Source organism: Pantherophis guttatus, chromosome 1, assembly GCF_059756535.1.
Source record: "Pantherophis guttatus breed Tessera chromosome 1, ASM5975653v1, whole genome shotgun sequence".
NCBI classification, from domain to species: domain Eukaryota; kingdom Metazoa; phylum Chordata; class Lepidosauria; order Squamata; family Colubridae; genus Pantherophis; species Pantherophis guttatus.
The window spans coordinates 88,950,303-88,971,864 of NC_142063.1; positions in this window are offsets into that span (position 1 = coordinate 88,950,303).

Sequence of the window (21,562 nt, forward strand, 5' to 3'; positions counted from 1 at the left end):
TTTGTTCATTAAGACTTACTTTTGTAAACTGATAGGATCTACAGTATTTCTAGAATTATATTTTCATTAATAATATTCAGGTAATATCCCTTCAGCTAGAAGAGGGATATCTATAGTCCACCATAGAGGTGCTATGAATTTGGCACAAATTAGTCTGTTTTCTTTTTTCCCTAACAATTCATTTCAGGGTGAGAACAAAAGAGTAGCACTCATGCAAAGTTGCCAATGAAAACAAGAGTCCAAATGTCACGTTCTTCTCTTTCCTGTAGTACAGTTCAGTGACATCTCCACATCACTGCTTGGTATGATTGAGAAAAAGCACAGTACAGTTAGGGAGCAGAGCAAATTGTACCAAAGAGTACAGAGAGGGAGCTGCAAATATAATTCAGGCCTGCCTGTTTTGGCAATAGCTCATATTTCTTAGGATGCTTAGTTTCATTCTAAGAATATTTAATATTCTGAATTTTTAGATTTAATGGAGAATTTACATTTTTATCAGGATTTGTTACTGACTAGGTTCCAGGGGTGGGGGGGAATAAGAGAGAATTCAATAGCACCAATCCCTACTTCTGTTTGCTGTTTTGAAGTGCTATTGCCAGAAACAAATGTTGCTGCATTGTTACTACTTATACAGAGAGAATCTTATTTAAGATTTTGTCCAACACAAATACCTCTTGATGCCGGGGGAAAAATAATTTCTTTCTCCTCGAGTTCTTTGAGTGACTAAGCTCGAGGCAGAGGTATGCAATCTGGTGCCCTCCTATTATTTTGGATAATAATTCTAAGAAATCCTTGCCATTGGCTATGCTACTGAAAGTGAATAGGTGTTTGAAGTTCAAAGCATATGGAAAGCATCAGGGTGTCTACCTCTGACATAGACGACAGTAAGGATGTTTTCCTATTTGTGCTGAGGTAAACAGGGGACTCTGACATTGCTAAATGTATTTTTGTATTTATTTCTATGTCATTTTTGTATATCACCACACACTCTAAAATCTGACTTCTGGCAGTTAAAAAAGTAACAAAACATTACAGTAAGCATACAAACTAATGAAATAATAACTACCTGACCAGTAATATCAAAAGGAAACTCCAACAACCTTGAATAGCTCTCTGAGAGAGATTAGTTTTAACCAGCTTTCAGAGTATCACAAGGTCAGTGCCAATCTGGCATCTCAGGGAATACTATTTCATAAGGAAAATGACATCAGCAAAAAATATTAGTTGAGGAACTTGCCTCTCTCATCTTCCCAAATTGAGAAACAACCATTGGCTTTTAATATGAGGAACATAATGGATGGATCAATTAGACCTGGAGAAATCCTCCATCTGCCCAATCATGTACTATATTACAATAGTCTTATAATGGCTTTTATAATACTTTAAGATTTAGGAAAAATTTACTACAAAAAGGTTAATCCAGATAATAAAAATAGAAAGTATAGGGTTAGGTACTGAAAAATCACGAAAGCAATAAGCTTCCATTTCATCAAGCCATACAAACAGTATCCAAAAATAGACCAAACTGTCAAACCAGAAAAATCCCAAACATTAAAAAATGAGATTTCAAACCAACATAGGACTCAAGGAGCTGAACCAAAACATTGGTTGTCTGCAACACCTGAGAACTGTAAGCTGAGCTCTTTGTATGATGAGACTGGGCCAGCACTACATCAGCAAAAATTTGTTAGGGAGATTTCTATTTTGTAAGAGGTCTGATTAAGGTGATTTTTGTATCTCATTAAGGTCAGTGACGGCTAACCTTTTCTGGACCGAGTGTCCAAAGTGCACTTGTGCACATGCAAATGTGCATGTGTGTGCCCAAACCCCCCAAAACCAATGCACACATGGCCCCTGCCCCCACACATGCACACATGGGCCCCCGCACATGCACATGCCCCCTGCATGCCCCCTGCCCATGCATGCACATGTGGCCCCCTCCCTGCCCATGCATGTGCATCCCCCGCATGCGCCCCGCGCCCGTGCATGTGAGGCAGAGACCCGAAGACCTGCTGGCTGACAGGAGTCATGTGCGCATGCATGATGGAACTGAACTAGGACGACTGCTTGCATGCCCACAGAGAGGGTGCTGCATGCCACCTCTGGCACACGTGCCATAGGTTCACCATCATGGTCATAGTCCTTTTAGTCTATGTAAATCAGTTGGTCATTCTTCATAGCATTGTTTGACCTAGCTTCCTTTTTCTATGGAAAATAAGTTATATGATTACTCACATTTCCCACTCCTGAAATCTTGTTGTCCTTCAATACTTTGAGAAGTATGACACTTAGTGGAGGAAGAGTAGAATCTTCTCATGGTACTAAGGGATCATTCAATGTATTCTGCTTGTTGTGATATAAAGATGTGTCCCATTCATCATTTCTTAAAGACCTGTCCTTGCAACCTAATCTCTATCTCATCACCATCTTTCTGCTGAGGTATACTGAAGCCAGTCTAAGGTGTCCCAGCAAGGAAGTAATATTTTTCCTCATATCACAAAAATAAATCAATGAATGAAAAAAATGGAAAGTCTTCTCTTTCATCTGGCAACTGGATCTGTAGCCTCACAAGCATTTCAGCTGTAGCTGCCAAATAGACTGAATCCCTCACTTGCTCAAACTTTCTTTTGGAGACGATTTTAAATCCCAACCATGTATTACTGAAGATAGGTCTATCAGAAATCATCAGTAAGCAAGATTTTGCCCAGTAACTTTTTTTCTTGCTGGCAGATGGGTGATAAAGTGAACGGAGAATAAACCTTTTTTAAAAAAATAGGATTATTCATAATATAAAATACAAACAAAAATAAAGATAGTAGGCAAATAGGAAAGGAAAAGAAAAAGGAAAGAGAAGTATAGGGGAAAGAAGGAAGAAAACAAAAGGCACTGACCCAGCTTTTTCAGCGCAACACAATAGAAGGTAGAATTGCAGTCTCAACTTTTTACTTTACCTACTTAACAAATACTAGCCATTTCTGCAATAATAAACTAACTTAATCAGCAAAATCCAAGGTCAAAATTCCCTTTTCCCCCCCTTTCTTGAGCACAAAGTCCGTAAGCGGTTTCCAGATAGAAACAAAGCTGGATATGTTCTTTTCTCTAACTAAAACAGTCAATTTTAACATCTCTGCTAACTCTGATCACTTTTTCCATCCATACTTCTGTTGTGGGGATAATGGAGAGCAATATCTATATAACTCATCTTCTAAGGTACTAGACAACATATGACATGGCTTGAAAGAACCATAGAAGAATCAAGTTATAAGAATATTGACCTCTCCAGCAATAATTCATGATTATTACACTGCATAAGAAGAGAAGCTTGTGGGCTGCATGTGATCCTGGACAGCTAGTTATATAATTTGTTATAATCTATCTATCTATCTATCTATCTATCTATCTATCTATCTATCTGTCATCTATCTATCTATCTATCTATCTATCTATCTATCTATAATATATCCCTCTCTAAATGGTTTACAGTGTCAGCATATTGTCCCAAACAATCTGGGTCCTCATTTTACCAACCTCGGAAGGATGGAAGGCTGAGTCAACCTTGAGCCTCAAACTGCCAAACTGCTGGCAACCAGCAGTCAGCAGAACTAACCTGTAGTACTGCATTCTAACCATTGCAACACCATGGCTCTTATATGTTTTAATTATTATATATCTTATATGCAGCTCCAGACAATCTATTTCCACTCAATGCAGCCCAAGCAAGCCAATAGTTTGGACATCCATGGTCTCCCTTTTTGACATAATAAGCATGCAAGTAAAGCAGAAATGCGTAAAGAAAAATGAAAACTCTGAACATTGTCCTTCCATATAGCAGTTAGTTCTTGGTTTTCCTGCTGGGTAGGAAGGAAAAAGATAGACAAACTCAGCAGTTGTTGCCCTGAATGTTATCCACATGTTCTGTGAAGGTAGCAGCATACCAGCCTCACTGCTGAGAGGAATTAAAGGTCGGCTGTAGAGTAACCTTTTTATAGTGATACACTTTCCTCTTGTCACAAGCTTGAGAGGATTGCACATTTACCATTGCTGTGTTGATGAGTTCTACCACAGGAAGAATGTGTGAAATGGGGTATTCTTCCAAACAGCAGTGCTATATTTGATCTCCTTCCAGGCTCAATACAGAGAAGATTAGACTACTTACCAAGTTCACTTTCACTTTATTTTATTTTAAGGCTTTTTTTCTCATGGGCTATTGTAAGGGATAGTGATGGACAGATTCTTTGCAAATGCCATCTTTATGATTTTGTCACTTCCCACTCCATGGGTCCTATCTTACTTAAAATCCTAGATGAAAAATGAATATACACTATGTGGGGGAAATGATCAACAGGATTATGTGCATGAGGACTTAGATTGTCATTTTTAAGATTGCAGTTCAATTATACATTTAATTTAATATGTATTAACTTGTGTTTCCACTTTAAATGTCTGAGTTTTTTCCTCTGTGTTTTAATTATTTTTTCTCATTTATGTGCTCTTAGTTTTTGTAATGCCATTTATTGTTGTACCAGTTATCCTTTTATTGTTGCCCTGTGATAAGCTAGCACGCAGTGAATGGCTTGAAAAATAACAACTAGCAATTGGTTTTTATGTATTTTCATACCCAACTTCATTTTTGATATTGCAAATTTTAAGAATAGAGTTAGATACAAAAATACGTTAAAAGCTTCTGAACTGGCATTAGTGTTTTGATAACATGGATCAAAGAAACAGTTCTTAGCTAATATTATAAGCTTTCCTGCATTTAAGTTATAACAAATATGGCATTTTAGCACAATACATCATACTCCGGGCACTTTAAATGTCTCCTGGCAACAAATGTTGTTATCAAGAAATATCTTGATAAGTTTTACTGAACTTATCAATAAATACATGCTTTCAGGCCAAAGATTTTCCTTAGATGTACTGGATAGTATGAAATGAGCTATTTTACTGAAATCACTCTGAGTTCAAAGCAGCATCAGGCTTTGTCTATTTTCAGCGAAATCACTGCCATTCTAAGACTGAGCTTGCAATGTTTTCAAAATGTAAATGTGCTTGACTGGTGAGGTCAGAAACAATGAAGAAATGCACTTTGGAAATTTCCAAACCAAGAACCATATTTTTGAACAAACATAATCAATTCTATCAAATCTTTATTTTTCTTTGAGGCATGGCATAACAGAATGTTTTTAGCTTGGCAGACTGTGTACTGAAAGCCTCCCACAGAAAACTATTATTTTCCAGCTGGTTATTTTGCTATCTTTACAGTATGCGGAGAAATGCATTGATGCATTCTCATGAATGTACAGTTGGTAAATAAACAGGAGACTATTAGAGGACACAGCAGGTTGCACTTTTGCACACACACAAAAAAAAAATATATCTGCAAACTGGTGCCCTCCAGAGTTTTCAGACTAACATTTATAGAATTCCCTGACTTTTAGTTGGAGCAACATGGACTTCTGGGAATAGTAACCCAAAGCATCTGGAAGTATGATATTGTCATGGTGTATGGTTTTAAAGGCCCAGAATGGATTCTGTTGTGATGGCATGTTAGCAAATGGAGAGAGAGAAAAGGGGAGAAGAAGTTCAGATATGGTCCTGAAGTGCAGGGGTACTGTCACTAGAGCTCAGGAGCTCCCCTGGCTGCTAGGGCTGTTGTGGGGAAAGATAGACAACATTCCCATTAGTCCAGTCTTGTTTATGGGTGCTGGGAATCACAGATCTGGGGTGGGAGGGAACACCTGCCTCCTCATTTGCTGGGGGACATGCTGGTGGTCTAACCCAAAATTGGAGACAGAGAGGGAGAAGAAGAGGAGAGAAAACTATGAAGACTTTTATAGCAGCGAGTAGCTGGAAAGAAAAGTTGGAGATTAAAGTTGGGGTGAGTATGCAGAGCAGTTGTCAGTCCCCAGGTTGGAAAGGAGAAGTTCATGTGTAGCTTCCTTGGAGGAAGAGAAGCAAAATCCCAGAAATATTGTTATCTTCAGCCAGGATTCCAGACAGCAGGAGGGAGGCGCTGAAGGAGGGAGACGAGACAGCTGGATAAAGACTGGATAAAGAGAGTCAGTGTCTTTGCTGAAGCCCTAGTCTATGGGGAAGGATGGGCAGAAAGCTCTTGAGATAGGTTTTTTCTCCAAGGAAGTTTGATGAGCAGCACTGAGCACCCTCATTTATAAATCTGGCACACTCCTTCCTTTCATCCTCTCTTGATAAGCACAGAAATAGGGGAAGGAGGCAGAATGAAATGGAAAGAAGTTACGGTAAGCATTAGGAGGAGAATTAGAGGAAAATAGTTTTGGGGGGGGACAGTTTCTAAGAAGAAGTCAAACATTGGGATCATCTTGTAAATGCCTACTTTAAATACCTACTGTAAATAGTTGTGCTGTACAGTAAAGAAATATAAAAGCCTTTACTGTCTTGATTTCTCTGAGTCAATTGCTATCCTTGTAACCCCGAATATATATCCAGTTCTAAAAAGAAATCCATCACACTGTGAGATATAAATGGTGCCCTAATAGTGGCTGACAGTTTTATTAAGGTGGCAGTAATTGAACAGTAAAAGGAAGAAGATGCTTACCAAGCTACTGAATCCAAACAGGCCAGTTACTAGAACTTTGGTAAGGCATTTTGTAATCTCTGGGGGGAGATGGAAGATCAAATGCAAAGCCTGCAGAAACACCATGCATGATAGCTTAGCATCTCAAAGGAAAAATATATAACTCTGGGAAAAAATGTTGATGTGTTGCAGGAAGAGATCCATATTTTTAGTATAGATCCTGGTTACATGATTGGCCTCTTAGGTGGTTCTTCATGTTCCTAAAAAAGTCAAACAAAACATTTGTGCTTTTACAAATGACAGGAAGAGAAGTGATTCCACTCGTCTACTATAAGAAAACATTTGCTGCCCAAATATGTGTTTGAGCCAGAGGAATGTAATTTTAGCTGTATATAAAAAGCTATTCATGCTGAAGAACTATTTTAGAAAGAAAGGTCAAAAATCCCAAGTGTGATTTTCCAAAATAGACTACCAAGTAATCCCTATGATGTGGTGCCTTTCCTTTTATATTCTTCTTTCTCCAATGATTATGAATTTGAGGGTATTGCAACATGGTCCAGGGAACTACATTATCTACTGTATCTCTCACCATAATCAGCTTCATAAGGTTGTTGTAAGAAAATACAAGAAAACATTATACATGGCTCTGATTTGGCCTCTGATTTCCTGTATAATAAATGAAGATTAGGTACGCACCTATTTCCTATGAGCTGCTTATATACTAAGCTTATTCCAATTGTTTAAAATCAGTCAATGATTTGATTCTCACAATCCTTATTAGTAGGGGAAATGTCCACATTTATATTAACACATTACCTACAATTTAAAGGTCACACATCTGAATCGTATAAAACTGGACACAGCACTAGAAGTTAAAATCATAAGACTATATCTGATTTACTTTGGCTATGTCATGCATGAAAATTCATTGGAGAAGTCAATGAGGCTAACAAGAAGAAGGGGCAAACAAAGAACATGCTGGCTTGATAACATCAAAACTGATACAAAGATGAACATCCAACAACTGAAAGAAGCTGTGCTTGACAGGGTAGCATGGAGAGCACTTGCCTATAAAGTTCCTAAGAGTCGGACATAACTGAATGATTAAAACCACAACAACAAAGGTCATGCATATGATGCAAGAGTTCAGTATCTCCAAATCTGTTCATCAACCAAGCTCTTCTGCAAAGTGGGGAAAGCAGCAGAGGCAGCTAAAGTGTCCTCTGCTGCTTCCCCCACCCCTCTTGGTTAGGGGCCAAACCTGCATGGTCAACATTTAAAAATAGAACATACATTAGATTGACTCTGCTAGGTACTAAGAGAGTTTTAAATCACTCTACAGCTCCTTTAAACCTGGGTTACATTACACTTAGCCATAATAAGCCTTGTTTAGCTTTGATTTAATGTGTTATATGGATCAAACCATTGTGGTTTATATACCATAATTTATAGATTAATGTACTGTGTGAGCCCAGCCAACAATGGTTTATTCCATAATTAAGTAAATAATGATTTAGCACAATATGTGACTTAGTCTTATGCCTGCTGGCCTGAAATTTGAAACAGCTTCAACTGAATGTTCTCCAATCACATTTCCTCTTTAAAAATTGGCTGTGTAAGCCTCAATTTCTGTTGTCTTCTAGCCTTTCTCTTTGTTTTGACTATTGAGAAATTCTGGAGCTTTCGCAAACTGGATTTTTTTTTTTAAAAAAAAAACCCTTTTCAAAACAACCAACCTTTTCAATTAAAATACAGCTTTAATATCGACTTTGTAAATTTTCTTATGGGGAAAAATACTTCTTTTTGAAAAATAGTATGAAACTTCATGAACTAAAAATTAAAAGGTTCTGATGTCCTAATGCAACAAGGATAATTACATGTAGTTATTGTGCCTCTGTAATAACAGTAAAGCCAATTTTGGTTTTGAATTCGCATAAGAAACACCATTTCTTTTAAGCAATTGATTATGTATATTCTTTGTTGCTTTTTATAATTAGTGGGAACATCAATGGAATGTTAAGGACATTTCAGATTTTCAATGAAAATCTGAAATATCTCCAGGGTTATACAACTGTAACTGTGTAATTGCTGTCATGACATGATGTTTTTCTGTAAAACTCTTTTGATCTAATTTTATTAAAGGTGAGGATTGCAGTTAATAGTAAATTATTTTTCAGTTAACAAATGAATGCACTTCAGGACTGATAATGAATCAGAGGATTACAGAATATATTAGGTTCCATTATATTAATGAATTTATTGTCATATGGAGAATGGAAAGAAAAATGTCTCACATGATCAACTAAGAGACTTCTGAATAGGAAAATAAGAGATCTCATATAAGCACTGTGTCAGGTTCTTCTTCAGTTTTGGAGAAGCTTCTTGGATAAGAAGCGAAAGAAAAATGAAGTCCAGTTGCCTTTTGAAAAAACACCTTTGGGATTTGCAAGAATGAATTTCAAGGTAGCCATTCTATTCTCTGGAAATCAGTTGATATGCAGGTTTATTAAATTATGGTTTATCACACAGTCAACCAGATGTTTAGTAGTAATAGTAGTACTGAAGTACTCAGAAGTACTCAGAAGTAGATTTTGCTCTGACTCAAAATCAGGACAGTGCTATTGCATTTCTGATTTCATCTACAATTGTGTAGTTCAGGTTACTAAGGTGAGAAATAATGTTGAAGACAAGGTTACAGAATCCCAATGTTTCATACAAGAAGTGCCATAGTGAAATTGACTGCAAAATAAAGCAATACGACCTTCATTATTCCTTGTTCAGATTTAGTTCTCAGCATTTAAGCTCTTTCTTGTGTTAATTCTTACTGGCTTTGTCTATGTAAACTAATCTCTCATTATAGTCTGTTTCTTTCAAAGGCTTGACGAAGATGATAGAATTTGAAGAAATGTTATCCTTTATCAAGTGCCCCCTTTTAGTACAGAAGGAGTTCTTGAGAATTCATGATTTCTCTAGTTTGTCCAGCTCCTTGATGAAGATTAATCTCATTCAATTTTCTTCTCTTATGTTTTTACATATGAGACCCTAGAAAATATGAAAATGTTTCATTCTCTATGTATGAATGCAGGTCTTGCTTCAAGAAACGATTAACTTCACTTTCTTCTCATTAGTATGCAGCTCCAATAGAAGACTGGAGTTCCTAATATGGGTTCTTGTATTTTTTTTCAAATCTATACATTTTAAATTTTTCAGTAACTTGAACAAAGTTTATGAGAGCTTGGTAAGATATAGGAAGATGCTATTAAGAAATGGCTTGATGTGATGTTCGTCCTTCATGTTCGAAGAGGACCTTGACATCTAACAGGTTGTAGGCTGTCCACGATGTGTCTGCAAGTAGCTGGTAAGACCTATATGGGCACGAAAGGTTCTGCCACATGTCGGGAAAACATGTGTGGGCACCATTGTTACAGCATTTGCAGCTCTGGCTTTGCAGAGTGCTCGCTTCTCTTGTGCTATGGTTGTTCTTCTGTCCTCAGATGTCTGGCAACCTTAGTGGATCAGCATGCACCATGTCGATATCCAGGGATTGAAGGAGGCTTTCAACATGTCTTTGTATCACTTCTTTTGTCCCCCATGTGATTGCTTTCCTTGAGACAGCTCACCATAGAGGAGCTGTTTAGGGATGCGATGGTCTGGCATCCTTGCAACACAGCCTGCCCAGCATGTCAGGGATTTCATCAGCAGGGTGTGAACTGTTGGCAGGCTTGCTCTGGAGAAGACTTGAAACTGATTATGTAGCTAATAAAAAGCATAGTCTAATATGATCTTCTGGGATAAAGATTACTCACATAAAGGTTATCATTTTGAAATCTGTATTTTTATCTTTTTATCATTGCTAGCTCACTTTTTATTCCTGAAAACAAATCCACAATTAAAAACAAATACATTGATTTCATTTGTCTTAAAGTTGCAACTTTATCTAGAAAGATTGTTCACTACTAGTGATCTAAAAAAGCTGTTCCACTTCCAAGTTATTTTTTGTTCGATGTGCTTAAACACTATAGATGTTCTTTCATGCATGCATTTTTTACTCATGTCAAAGCAATTCCAGAATTCCATTATGGAGTGTCTGAAATCAGCACAGATGCTTTTAGGCAATAGTATTTAAGCCTCCTACTTTATTTACAATATTTGTTAACTGTGCCAGTCGCAATGCTCTGGACATTGTATAAATAAAAGTTTTTTAAAAAATCAAAGACAAACGATCATCATTTTTTTCACATGCAAAATACAGACAAACAAATAATGCAAATGGAGTCCCACAAGCAAATGGAGCTAAAAGTCTAATGGAAGGTTTAAGGATTATCTGGAATATAAGAAGCTTTCTTAAGATGCAGGGATGCAGGTTCAACATTCCAGGGGCCACCACAAAAGAGACCTCTTTATGAGTAACCAAGCCATGATATATGAACTACTCTATTCCTTTCCACATCTGCTTGGATGTGTAATTGAGCAGTGGCAGCTTAAATCATTTGATTACAGAGAAGAGTTTCCAACATTAAAGAAAAAGGCTGGAGGCCATGGCAAGAGATTGGTGATAAAAGATATGTTTGATTTTGGCCCATATTAAGCTTTCAAATGTTCTGGATCAAAGCTGAGCTTTTCACAATATTCTTGCGAGTTTGTACATATCTAACTTGGACCATTTCTTCCCAACATTATTTAAGCATCTACTCTAACGTGATAATTAAACAAAGTGACTGCCTATAAACTTTGTATAGTTTAAAATAAAAGTGATGGATAGCTTCAGAAGCAGGAGTGAGATGCAGTCATCAAAATACTAAAATCCTTACTCACAAGATCTCTTTCTCTGAACCCTACAAAGTCTGAATAGCAAACTATTATATCTCACTACATTTTGGTTCAATACTCTGCAGAACCTTTAATCAAACAGGAGATCAAGCATGAAATCTGAATGAAATACAATCAGGTTACTCAAGTTCATATTCTGCTATATAGTGTGCTTGTTTGTTTGTTTTACAAGTACTGTATCAATGGAAACAGTGTTAAACAAGCCTGTTTACTCATTGTCTTTTTATTTATCACATTAATGACAGCATGATGGCCGTGGAATTACACTTTTTTAAAAAAATTCAACAAACATACGCAAAATCTCAATTCTAATGTATGCTATTGACATGGCTCTTATCTCCAAAATCATTGGCCTGAGAAGAATGCTGGCCAGATTGACTGACTATTGTAAAGAGGAAAAACTTAAGATAGATTGTAGCAAAACAGAAGTAGTGATCTTTAGCATAAGTAACATTAAACACAGGTAATTCAATTAATGCCTCCCAAAAAGAGCAATGTTCCTTCTTCATTTTTTTTCAAGTCTCTGGCTGAGTTGATGCTTTTACCGACTATTTGAATAACTGTCCAATGTACATTGGGGACTATCCTGGAGGGAATTTTTATTCAAAAGGAGGGCAGTTAGTAGTCCTGGACTTAAAATATTTCAAGGCAAGGTGATAGGCCAGAAGTTGAATGGGGCTGTGATTTGAAGATGGAATGTGAAGCCTAACAGGTAGTCCTCAATGAACTACTACTCATTCAGTCACCATTTGAAGATGACACTGCTGATGAGAGGGACTTATGACAGATCCACATAGTTGCAGCTGTTGCGGTGTGACATGATCATTACTCAGGTGGTTGGTAACCAGCTCACAATTATGATGTTACAGTAAGCTTGGTCACTTGAACGCCATTTGCTTGCCCGCTTCTGTCAAGCAAAATCATTGGGATAACCAGCAGGAGGTTTCAACACATGATGTTGAAACTTTGTGACTGTCATTTAGCAGCAGAACTGCCACTTAAGCATCATGGTTAAACAAGGATTACTAGCATTTCACAAGTGGCAATAGTCCAGAACAATTTTCTAAGGAAGATTTTGGGTCAAAGGAGGGAGGGTTCTTCTTAGTCTCTGTTAGAAGACATTTTCCATTGCTATAAGAAATAAAAAAAGCTTTCCAGAACCCTACGTACTTAAGTTTCCTTATTTGCATTTTGCCGGTGAGAATCAACTGACCAAACATTTACCTCATACAATTTATTGATTTATTGATTTATTGGTTCAATTTATATGCCGCCCTTCTCCGGAGACGCAGGGCAGCTTACAATGTGTTAAGCAATAGCCTTCATACTTTTGTATGAAGTATGCCTAGTAGGGCTTTCAGGGGGGCCCTGAGCAGTGTTCTTTTTATACAAAGTCAGCTTATTGCCCCCACAATCCGGATCCTCATTTTACCTACCTCGGAAGGATGGAAGGCTGAGTCAACCTTGAGCCTGGTGAGATTTGAACTTGCAGTAATTGCAGGCAGCTGGCAGCTAAGTGCTATTTAACAGCGCTTTAGTCCGCTGCTCCACTATTGACACTATTGAGGAGGCTCCTTGTCTCCTCAACTACCATATGGGGGACTTAGTGTTGCTAAGAAAATATTAGACAATGGCTCCACAAATGGGATGCCATTATAGAGATATCATTGTGACAGTCATCTACATTTTCATTCTGCAACCTCCGTTAACAGAAACATACAATCTTATCCCATTCTCTCGAAAATATTACCAGTGGTCTAATAAGAAAGAATTTTACATCCCTCTGTTTACAGACTTTAGCAGATTACAAAGGGAAATTTTGCAAATGCATACTGGGGGCATCTTTGCCTTTGTCACGCTGGCCAAATTGAGGACATAATTCATTAGGTCTTCTATTGCCCTATCCATCATGTCATTAGGGAAAAAAGGTTCTGGTAACAGACATGCTTCAGGGATTGCAGGCAGGACAATTGAATTACCTTTTCATGGGCATGACTCCATTTATTAATTGCTACTTTTCCTAGGCTCTCCTTGAAATTCAGAAATAAAATGTTAAGCTCCAAATTATAGTACTGCTTTTAGTTCAAATTAATTTCACATGTTACACTTGTTTTTATGTATGTCACACTAATTTTTATTACTATTATTTTGATTTTTTTAGTGTCATGCTATCACGTATTCAAATCAACTTATTATAATATTAGATTTTTAAAAAACAAATATTTATCTTTCTCCCAATACCTCATATTCTCTTTTTGTGGAAAAATTCTTACTTCTCTTCATTTGTCAGGTATCTGGTCATTTCAATTTTTTTAAAAATAGGATTTTTTAAAAAAATCACATAAAACCTCTATTGCAATAAGGATTTGGGGAGTGATTACAGTATAATAATCTTAAAACCCACCGTAGTAAAAAATCAATTTGATTTGCAAAAGGTTTGAAAAGATATCATAAATACTTTAATTCTCTACAATGCTTGAAGCAACTATTTTCCTTGCTAAAATTAACTCACTTAATCCTCCAATAAACAAAGATTCAAAAATGTCAGCCCCACTTATCTTGAAGAGAGATTACAGACACTAGTAAAATCCAATGGCCAAGATTCAAGGAAGAACCAGCTCCCACAAGCTTGTGATCTCATGCTTCAGGTTAAATTCTCCTCCATAATTACTGAAGCCATGAAAGCAGCAGCACTTTTGAACCAAAGTCCCAAATGAAAAAGTACAGGAGTGCCAAATTGCAAGGAAGAACTCCATGGTTATAATGATCATTCAGAAGCTACTATTACTCTTGCACAATCTTAGGTTCTGAGCAAGTCAAAACACATGTCTGCTGGATTTAGGTGGACAGAGTGTTAATCAGGGATGAAATCCAGCAGGTTCTGACAGGTTCTGGAGAACCGGTAGCTGAAATTTTAAGCAGTTCAGAGAACCAGCAAATACCACCTCTGGCTGGCCCCAAAGTGGGGTAGGAATGGAGATTTTGCAGTAGCCTTCCCCTGCCACACCTACCAAGCCACACCCACAGAACCGGTAGTAAAAAAAAATTGGATTTCACCACTGGTGTTAATATATATATTTTTTAAAAAAACCTCTTTAATGAAATGTTTACTTTTTGAAGAGAACTTTTGCAGCCTTGTCTTATAGCTGAATGCTTAAAACTTTTTCCTAACTTGCTCCTCTAAGGTTAAGTGTAATGCTATTGCCTCTGTTATTGTGAACTTTGGACCGAAAGTAGATTATACTGTTATTAGAATGCAATGATCTCCTTTGTTGTAATTGCCTATTCCGGCCCAGATTTTGGTCCATGTTTTGCTTAATTTCCTTAGAGTATTGAGGTGTGTGGGGGGGGGCAGCAAATGGACTGCTAGAGTATCCAAGCAGATCAATGGGCTTTTTCTCTCTAGGCTGGAACAATCACCATGAATTTCTATGTGACATTAAACACAGCGCCAGTAAAAAGGTGCCTGTTTTAACCTGCCTACTGAATGGTAACATCATTAGGTTCATGGTCTACAGGTAGAACATTGCTAGTCACCCCTCTGTTGCTGCTCCTTGATTGCGTTCAAGGCAGTAAATAGCATAACTGCTAACCTGCTAATTATCTGAGGCTTGGAACTGTAGCTTATTCAGCACATAGCACTGCATTAATGGATAATGGATTGAACACAAAGTATATTTTATATGAGGTACAGGATATTTCCAATAAAACATGTACCTGAGATTTGTTTTTCCTATTAATAAGGAGGGGGGATTGCTCCATCCATTCCAGCTTTATGCACAAATGGATTTTCAGTATTGGCTGAACAGTTTACAAAGAAGGGATGGGAAGAAATGAAAATGGAGAAGCTCTCTTTTTCCCATGCCTTTCTGATTTGTACTATCAAGGGAGGTATGTACATCTGTTTCTCCCTCCTGAAGATTTGGTTTGTTGGGTTTTACTGGTAGTTTTTTTGCCTTTCCTTGAAAAATATCCCTCTCTTTCCTTTTTGCCTTGTATCTTTCTCCTTCAATAACTTTCTGAAAATCTGCTAAAAACCTCCAATCTTGCTGTTTTGATTAACTTGCTATTTCAATAATTTCCATACTTTTATTCCTGCTGTTAATGTTTCTTAACATAACTGCTGATTTGTTGTTTCATGCTCGCAGGTTTTCACTATGGTTATAGAACACTGGATGAAATATCAATATTTTAAGTAAGGAAATAATAAATATCTAAAGAACACCAGCTCCTGTACAGACAATTTTTCATTCTGGTGTAGGTCTGAGGAATATTAGTAGGAAAAAAATAAAGCAATCAGTAGTCAGGACTGTTCCAACCAATTTCAGTGAATTGAAAAAGTACAAAACAAATCAGTGCTAAGGGAAGGTTTGAATGAACAGTGGCTCTCGGAGTTTCTCAGAGTCAAAAGTTAAGCATTTTGTAATACAGTTCAGAAAGCTAACAGGCAAGGTCTCATCCCTTGTTTAGAACAAAAATCTCAAAGAGCAGAGAGAAGACAGTATAAAGTCCAAAAGTGGGAGGAATTAAGTATAATATATATCATAGGCATGTGAAGATGCCAAGTAGCACTTGTACTTAATTAAGCGCCTCCACAAATCAGGTTCCTGAAACCATTTTGCAAAACCCATAAACAATCCTTGGGTGGCAATTATGACTGTCTTGTACTTACAGAACCAATTATCAATAAAAGTGATTGAAACCACTCTAGGTGCAATATGGCATGGAACAAAGCCCAGTGTTACAGTAGACACATCAGCTATCCCATGTGAAAAACAGATAAATTGAAAGGTTCACCAAGGGCTCACAGGACAGAGATATATTAAGTAGGACTGACCTTGTTGCTACTCCAGAGAAGCAGAGAGGGCAAATTGGCTTACCTCCTAATCTTCATGGATATTACTGCCAGCTGTGAACAAGAACAAGCCAATTATGTGCACAAGAATGAGGTAATTATAAGTTTGCAAAACGTATCCAAAACTTTTAGACTAAGACCTTGAGCAATATGACATCTTATGTCAGTATCTGGGCTGTAGAGAAGCTTCCTCCTTGTCAAAATTGGAATATCAAGAACTGTAGAATACACTAGGATTAAAAGAGGTAAAACAAATGAAATACTTATCATAGATGACCATTTAAAGATCTAGAACCCAGATCTTTACCTAACAATGACCAATCTCAGAGAAGAAAATGATCAGCAACTGGGTAGTTGTAAAATATAGCAGAACAGACATTACATCATAGCTATTGAGCTACTTTTCAGGGGAAAAAATGAAACATATACTCAAGACTGCCTGGGATTACCTATGGGTTCTACCTATATAGTTTAACTCTTGCTTCAATTTTTTGTAACTTTCATTTGAATGGAATTGGAAGGTATGAGACAACGGTTATTGAACCAAGGTAATTCACATGGGCAAACTTACAAAATGCTGGGACATCCATGAGAATGAAATTTGGAGAGGTTGTGGCCAGTTCACCACCACTGGACTTTCTGACTATACTTCCTAGAAACCTGTAGATTGCTTAGTGCAAGGGAAGATGGAAGTGGCATATCCCACCGTCTTTCCTATCTTTTTTTTTTTTGTCCCTGTGCCCAATTGTCTAATGGCAAGACAAGATAGGCAAGCCATCATTGGCTGGTTTTCAGCTAAGGCCAAAATTTTAAATCTCTTAGTGGTGGTGGCTAGTGAGAGAAAAACAAGGGGATGACATGGATGCCGACTGATGAGGTATGGCTGGCTAGGGGGCACCAGTGATGGGTCGAACCCTCTTCCTCCATTGAGGGAAGAGTTCCTTGGGGAAAATATTGGAACAGGGAGGAGGGATATATTTTCCTCATAGCCCACCAGTCCCTTTGTTAACCCCTTCCCCCAGCAAATTGGCAGGCAGATATGTGGGGAGAAGAAGAAGGGGAGGCTTTATTGCCATCTTCTGAAGAGAAATAGCATAAATCTATATTATATGTAGCGAGGAAGGATGGTGGAACAAGTGGGATGCCTGCTAGCAAGGTAGGGATGGCAGAATGGTGCCAGCAATCAATGGGTGAGTCCTCTTCCTCTTTGGGAGGCTCTTTAGGAACATATCAGAATGATGACTGGGATTCAGTTTTCCTCATGATCTGCAGCTCTCATGGTTCCTCCTTCTGCCAGAAAAGTGCCAGGCCATTCCACGAGTCAGCCAAGGAGGAGAAGGCATCACCGGAGCTTTTATATGGGTTGCAAGGGGAAGGGAAACAGCACCAGCCTATATATTGTAGAAGGAAAACTGACCCAATGGATAATGGAAAGTGTAGTGGGAAATTAAAGTTACTGTTGGCTTTACACTTCAGCTCAGAGTTAGCTGGGTAGGCATGTTCCAACCATAACACCATCAGTGATTCTAGAATAGAATCTTTTGGGATGATCCTATTGCAGAAAACAAACAATTATTGAACTTTCATCCACCGAGGCACAACGTGTGGCAGCAGCCATTCATGCCTAGAAATTGGTTACTTTTCATCCACTGCATCTAAACCAGAATTTCTAGAAATGGTTGGATCTTAAGAAATTAAATTCTTGCAATAAACACATTGATGCGAAACACCATCAATGATTGATCTACAAAAGAAAGTAAACATTGGTCTGTATAATTGTTCAAAGGAAGAAATTCTTCTGGATACATTTTCCAAGATACAAGTATTGCCACACTTTTATTTTAAGAACATGACTCTTATGAAGTGAGCCACTTGCTATTAAGAAAGTGTCTTGAGATAGCAGAACATACATTCACAATCACATCTGTGCAAAGCTCAAACAGACTTTCTCTTTCCCCCCTCTGTTATCTGAAGTCCAAGGCCACATAGCACAGCATGCAGGACTTTTCATAACCTTGGGAAGGCAACTTGTATAGATGGATATTCCTTGCCAAGAATAAAAAAGGGAGATCCCGACAGTCATGTAGCCTCTAGGACATCCTCCTTAGTATCACAGCAGAGCACCTCCAGCTATTTTGCCTGTGATCCTTTTGTATCAATCTAAGGCAATGACGATTCCAGAGAATTTTTTCTGCCACTTGTGTCTTCTTCTTTTCCCCAAATGGCCAACAGATGCTCCTAGGAGGGCCTCTGTGATACATAAAACCAAACAGAATGTACAAAAGGAGGTAGAAGTGGAGCTGCTTTTTAAAATTAGCAGCTAGAAAATAAAGAAAACTATTTCAAAGGAGAAAATATGTTTTCATTCTTCTATACAATCTGATGCAGAGATTGTTACCATGTAAAGGTAAAGGTTTCCCTCGCACATATGTGCTAATCGTTCCCAACTCTAGGGGGCAGTGCCCATCTCCATTTCAAAGCCCAAGAGCCAGCACTGTCCAAAGACGTCTCCATGGTCATGTGGCTGGCATGACTAAATGCCGAAGGCACACGGAATGCTGTTACCTTCCCACCAAAGGTGGTCCCTATTTTTCTACTTGCATTTTTTACGTGCTTTCGAACAGCTAGGTTGGCAGAAACTGGGACAAGTAACAGGAGCTCACCCTGTTACGCGGCACTAGGGATTCGAACCGCTGAACTGCCAATCTTTCGACTGACAAGCTCAGCGTCTTAGTCACTGAGCCACCACGTCCCCTGTTACCATGGTACCAAGGGAATATCTTTTTGCTTGCAGATACAGAAGCACATGTAAGCACTTCCTTATAAAACAAACAAGCAAACAAACTTCTTATATTTTCAGGAAATTATTTTGTAGTTACATATTTTTTTGCCTTGTCACTTAACTGTGTTTGTTTTAGGACACTTTTCAGTGTTGATGTTTTTTTGGAACTGCACTATACTGTTAATGTGTGGAAGAATGAAGATGTATTGATAGAAGAGAATATTTGTAGTTCAGAGTTGAACTGTGATAAATTGTTAAACGATGGTACCTAGTTTGGTAATGAAATGTCTGAAGAAAGCTGAGAGCACCAAGGACCCCAAAGAAGTACTTGTTTAAGATTTCATTTTAGTAGATGAAATAAAGCCACGTATACCATAGTGGGTTGGAATGAGACTTCAGGTTGGATCAATTTTGTAACCTCTCTTCACTTATATTAATGTCGTGTTTTTATGTATGTTTCTTCTTCATATATTCCTTGCTATATCACTCTTGTCACACCTTTAAGAATATGTTTTGTTATTGTACCAATCTGTGCCTAATAACAGATGATTAGAGTTATGCCTGGAATAAAGGATTCAAGACACTTCCTTATCTCCTTTCTGCAGCAAAATATAGGGAATGCTTATTAGAATAACAATTAGAGCCTTGTGTAAATTGTATATCAAAGATGTTATGTTGCATTTCAAGGAATAATCTATAAGGTTCTTACACTATGAAATACAATATTTGATTGACAAGATCTATGTAACCTTGTGACTTGTTTGGGTCCAAGAGACTTGAGTAAACAGCTAGCTTTGAGGTAACAGACAATAATTGGGCTGCTTCCATTTTGCAGATCTCCTTTATGAATTATTTTGCCATGACCACAAATACAGTATAGATTAAGATTAGGGGGATTGGTTCATCATGTGTGATTACAGCAAACATGATGGATGAAGAGATACTAAGGTAAATTCTTTCTCTACCTTTTACTTTTTCTGTATCTTGGATTTACCAGATTAGCAAAATCACACAAATATTTTCACTAGATTAGCAAACCATAAGGACAGGGGTGAAATCCAGCAGGTTCTGACAGGTTCTAGAAAACCGGTAGCAGAAATTTTGAGTAGTTCGGAGAACTGGCAAATACCACCTCTGGCTGGCCACAGAGTGGGGTGGGAATGGAGATTTTGAAGTATCCTTCCCCTGCCACGCCCACCAAGCCATGCCCATAGAACCGGTAGTAATTTTTTTTGGATTTCACCACTACATAAGGACAACAATTATATTCCTGGAACAGCCAAAATATTTAAACCAATGGTTTTAAATTTCCCAAACCTGTGAATATTTTCCTTTAAACTCATTAAAACTAAATTTATGAGACTTATAGCAATAGCACTTAGACTTATATACCACTTATTTATTTATTTTATTTATTTATTGGTTCGATTTATATGCCGCCCTTTCTCCGGAGACTCAGGGCGGCTTACAATGCATTAAGCAATAGCCTTCATACTTTTGTATATACCTGCTTAGTAGGGCTTCCACCCCCCCCCCCAAGCGGTGTTCTTTTTTATACAAAGTCAGCTTATTGCCCCCACAATCCGGGTCCTCATTTTACCCACCTCGAAAGGAAGGCTGAGTCAACCTTGAGCCTTGAACTGCTGAACTGCTGGCAACCAGCAGTCAGCAGAAGTAGCCTGCAGTACTGCACTCTAACCACTGCGCCACTGCAGTTCATTATCTTACATGTCCTTCAATAAACACTAAATGAATTTCTGCAATTGGTGCTTGAACGTGTCTGTATTGATGCCAATCCAAGACTCTGACAATTTAAACATTGGTTGAAATAAACATCTAGGAGAATAAATATTTGGTCACTTTCACTTTCTCTGGCAACCCTTTCATTGAAAAAGCAATTGGACCCTTGGCCTGATCCACTATGTGCTGTCTTCCTCACTTGAACTGGATCCAGGAAAACTACAATAGACTTTAAATGAAGATTTCCGTATCTAGATGTCTAAGATTACAAATTTGAAGCTTCCTACCTCTGTTATGGAATTCTCATGAGTGTCTGCATCATCTTAACTAGATATTTTTATGATAGCTTCCACATTTCTCACAGAAGGACATTTTCATTAATGCAAATCAATGTTTCTGATAGTGATAATAGGAAGATAGGGTAATATTGCAGGATACAATCTGGGTTGGTTACCAAGACCAGAGGTTTAGTCTTCTGAGCTTTCGGACTCGTGCTGGAGACCATCCTCAGGGAATTAGCAGAATGTGTGCTTTGGGCTATTCTGTCTGTGGTGTTTATATGATGCTTGTTGTGTGTGGCTTTTTAGTTGTTGTTTGAGGTATTGATAGGGTTATAGGGTAATTTTGCTTACTAATACTAGTTGTCTATTCAGAAAGTTTTACAAAGTACACAATATTTATTTCCATTATAAACTGTTGGGTACATCAACAATGAATTTCATTTGGACACTGTTTTGTAATTACTTTTAGAAATCTAACTCTTTTTTCCTTTTTTAAAATTTTATTTAATTAAATTATG